General features: G+C 47.9%; 1 pseudogene across 1 annotated transcript; it reads left to right on the top strand.

Annotated features, from left to right (window-relative positions):
• The first annotated feature begins 667 nt into the window (after positions 1-667).
• On the top strand, positions 668-3754 carry LOC103600125 (annotated as a pseudogene). The gene is made up of 2 exons (XR_551367.1): positions 668-678; positions 3505-3754. The product of XR_551367.1 is annotated as a cytochrome c oxidase subunit 7B, mitochondrial pseudogene (transcript).
• Positions 3755-4354: the final 600 nt, after the last annotated feature.

The raw sequence follows: 4354 nt of genomic DNA, 5'->3' as shown, positions 1-4354 counted from the left end.
GGTGACACTTGGGGAAATCCCCAGGGTGCTGCAGGCAGAAACAGGGTCCTTGCTTCCCTCAGGATGTCCGTGTTGAGGGCGCTGAGCCAAGTGCACAGGAGGGAGGGAGGCCCAGCTCCTCCCCACATGTCTACCAACAGCATTAGCCAGTCAACACCAACTGTAGGTCAACGTGCTGCCTTGAGAGCTACTAAGACTAGGACTAGAGTGAGCATAGGACTGCAAGAGAAGTGAGTGGAGCACCCCTTTGCCCAGCCCAGCCTAGGGGTCCATCCCTGATGGCATACCCACGGGACTCTGGCCCTTAGCCAGGTGGGCCCTCTCCTGGAGCCACATCCCACAGACAGCCTGACCCTCCCTTGCTCCCCAGCCAGGGATGTGAGTGCCCAGACTCCTGCACCCACTGCAAGAGAGGAAGAAACCTCAGCCAATGGGAGCTAGAAGGGAGCTGCCAGGGACAGTCCTGAGGGGCCTGAGCAGAGGCGGCTGGCTTCAGCCAAGAAAGGGCAGTGCCCAGGCTGGGGGCAAGTGCTTCCAGAGAGGTGGGGAGGTGGAGGGGAGGGGAGGGGACACAAGTGTGTGGGCCAGTTCCCTGGAATAAATCTCTCTCTTTCTACACACACACACTGTATTGGTTCTGTTTCTCAGGAGAACCCTGACAATACACATGGTGAAAAGGTAACCCGAGGTGGCTGAATGGAAGCTATTATGGAACTTCGGAACAAGAGATGGCAGGCAAAAGCCAGGACATGTAAATTCCCTGTCCTTGCCCCAGACATCTCAAGATACAAAAATCTTGAGAAACCCATAGGAAGGGACTAAATTTCTTATCAAAGACAGTTTAGATGTATATCAAGCAAGTTCCGTGCTGGGAACACAAACCACCTAGGCTCCTTCGCCAGGACATGTAAATTCCCTGTCCTTGCCCCAGACATCTCAAGATACAAAAATCTTGAGAAATCCATAGGAAGGGACTAAATTTCTTATCAAAGACAGTTTAGATGTATATCAAGCAAGTTCCGTGCTGGGAACACAAACCACCTAGGCTCCTTCGGCAGGAAGGGATTTAACCAGAGCTGGGGTGTGACGGAAGAGCTCTCAGGACAACACAGAGCTGACCCCTGGGGTTGCTCCTGCCTCTGAGAACACCACTGGGCGCTGCGTGAATAGAAAAGCTGGAACTGCTGCTGGTGCTGCTGCTGCCACTGCTGTTGCAAAAGGCTCTGGATCCTATGAAAGCGGAGAATGCACAGGAACGCAGGCAGTGAAACCTCATGTTTCTGTGACCTTGCTCACCAGAGGAAGCAGGGCTGGGGGAATGGGCCTTCCTCACTTCTGACTTCCAGAACTCACACAAGCATACCCATTGGATGGCACCTACTTCACATCCAGGACTCTGGCTTCAAGGGCATCTGGGAAAGATGATCTTAAGCTGTCCAACCTCTCCACCCTAGGAGGAGGGTAGATTGGAGCAAGCCACTCCACAGGACTCCCCAAGGAACTGTGTTCCCCTCTAGACGTACATACAGAGCAGTGAGGCTCACGCAGACCAGAGTCCTATCTGAGAGCACACAACAAGCAGAGACAGGGTGACAGGCCATGTCTCGCCACGCCTGCCTGCCTAGGTGGAGGGGGTGAAAGAACGCAGCTGCTTGGAGCAAGAAAGTGTTTGTTGCTGTCCGTGTGGAAGGTGGAGAGCATTAGCAGGAGATGGGGAATTTCAGTCCAAATGCAGCTGAGATCATATCTTGGCTTTGTTCCCCACGAATGCACAGTTATTTGTATTTCAGCATAAAATTCTAACTCCCAGAACCTGATTAACAAAGGCAGTGCGCGAGGCATTCCCCCAGAGGCCAGCCAGATGGAAAGCCCAACGGAATTTAACTTTGAAGTGTTCTGTGTTATCTGACTCATTTGCAAAAGAAATGAGCTTTATGGGATGTTCAAATGTTTCCAGACATAACCAGTTGCCCCCAAGCGAGAATAAAGTTATAATCTCCCCTTCACCTCGTGCACAAGCAGGCGGGCTGTTAAAATCAAAATACATCTCCTCTCCAGGCACTCCTGGAACCAAAATAAAAACACCTTGGATCAAGCAATGATTGATTTGTTTTTCCCCCACTTTGACAGTGGAATCAGAATGACTGTATGGCTGGTCTAATGAATCACACTCATTTGTCATTAGGATAATGCAAAATATGTGACTAGATATGCTCGGTCATAGAGCCTCTAAGGCTCTGTGGTGCTGGGAAGAGCACAGATAGACTTGGCTTCAAATCTCAGCCCTGCTGTTTTCCAGCTGTGTGACCCTAAAGAAGTAGCTTCTGTCCTCTGAGCCTCAGTTTCCTTTTCTGTAAAATAAGCATAAAAATATTGATCCATGGTTATGAGAAGGGTGTGAAAGGGCTTCCGAAAACACAAAGGGCTGCACATGTATTAAAATTTTCCTTTTAGACAGCCTGTCACCCCAAGCCACTCCCTCCCCTGAATATACAACGAGCAATTTCTCACCACCGTGACTTTGCTCATGCCCTCTGCTTAGAATGTCTTGTCTTGCCTATTTCCCCAAGTCCTTGCAAACATCCACTGGTATCTTTGTTTGAGGGATAAGGGTCGGAGTGGACATTGCCCATTGCCAATGTGGTAGGTGGAAAATGGCATGGAGGCTTGGTTCTGTTCACTTCTCAGTAATTCACCATCTCAGGACACCTGGAATATCAGAATTGAAAGAGCTCTCAAGGACCATCCAGTCCAACCTCTTGCTGATGGGATAGGAAAATGCACAGAGGCCAGGGTATATCCCCAGTGCCAGGCATCTCAGCAGGTGGGTCAGGAGTCCTGAAACACTCAGGCCACTTTGCAGTGCCTTGTGGGCAATGTTCTGGGTCCTTTCTGTTATCCTCATTTCGCTAGTCAGGCTTCTCCAGAGAAACAAAACCTATAGGAGATCCCTATCTATCTATCCATTGATCTATCTATCTAGAGATTTATTGTATGAAATTGGCCCTTGTTTACAGAGGCTGGTAAGCCCCAAATCTGCAAAGCCTATGTCCCGGACACAAAGTAATTTGCAGAAAGGTGGTTTTGACTTTTTAATGTTAATGTCGATATTTTTAATATTGAGATTTCTGGTTTAAAATGGCACTTGGTTAGTAGCCCCCCTTCCCAGCCCATATTGTCACTGATGCAGTGATGGGGAGGACACAGCATCTCTCACAAACGCATGGTAGACTAAGGTGGACAGAAAACTTACTCCCCAAATCTGAGAGGACACTCCACTGATATAAGACAGGTAAAGCAGGTTGAGAAAAACCTTCTCAAGTTCATCTCATGAATCACAGAATTACCTAGATAGGAAGCCCCTTCATACCTCTTCTGCTCTCGGACCCTGGACAAACCTACAGTCAAACACGACTAGTGAGGTTTTTCAGGACTCCTTGCCGGGGCACCTGAAGCAAGTTTGCACCAAACCAGCAGCTGCAGTTGCCTCATTTCTATCTTCAGATTCTTGATATTTCCATTGGCCCAAAATGCACTAAGTCATCCCCAAATTCGAAGCATTCAGCAAACAATGGCAAGGCAGAGCCACCAGAAATGTACACCTGATTTCCATGACAAATATGGTGACACTGTATTAGCTAGTGGAGCCACTTTCTGTATTGCTGTGTGGACATATACAGCAACACACATTGGAATGCAATGGAACCTGTCCCCTGCTGGCAGAGTCATCCCAAAGGATTTGAGAGACCAGTAATCATCCCAGCTGGTGTAATACTGAATTGTTTCAAAACCAACTCATAACTGATGCCAAGTGAAAGCACTGTGTACTCATTTAAATATGGCATAGTCATCCCAAAGGATTTGAGAGACCAGTAATCATCCCAGCTGGTGTAATACTGAATTGTTTTAAAACCAACTCATAACTGATGCCAAGTGAAAGCACTGTGTACTCATTTAAATATGGCACTATTGAAGAAATAAAGTACATTTGAAACTTAAAAAAAAAAATACCCAGACTAGCATGGGCTGTTTTTTGGGGTGGCCAAACCTTCAGTGCCCAGCCTCCAAACACTATCTTCCTACTTAATTCATGCTGGGAATCTCAAAGAGAACAGCTGTGTAAATCTCAGGGGGAGATTAGAGCAATAATGATATCCCTCTCACATCCACCAGATTAGGGGGGAAAGCCTGACCACAGTAAGAGCTGGGGAGGATGTGACCTGACCAATAGCCTTCACTCTTGGAAGGCTTGTGGTAAATTCTTCACCTTCCATGACTCCTTGACAGTATTTGACACAATTGCACGTTCCCTCCTCTTTCTCCATCTGGACTCCGGAAAACCACTCTCTTCAGC

Source organism: Galeopterus variegatus, unplaced genomic scaffold, assembly GCF_000696425.1.
Source record: "Galeopterus variegatus unplaced genomic scaffold, G_variegatus-3.0.2 Scaffold3237, whole genome shotgun sequence".
In the NCBI taxonomy this organism is placed as follows: domain Eukaryota; kingdom Metazoa; phylum Chordata; class Mammalia; order Dermoptera; family Cynocephalidae; genus Galeopterus; species Galeopterus variegatus.
The sequence above is the reverse complement of the archived record's forward strand: the minus strand, read 5'-3'. Positions and strand labels throughout refer to the sequence as shown.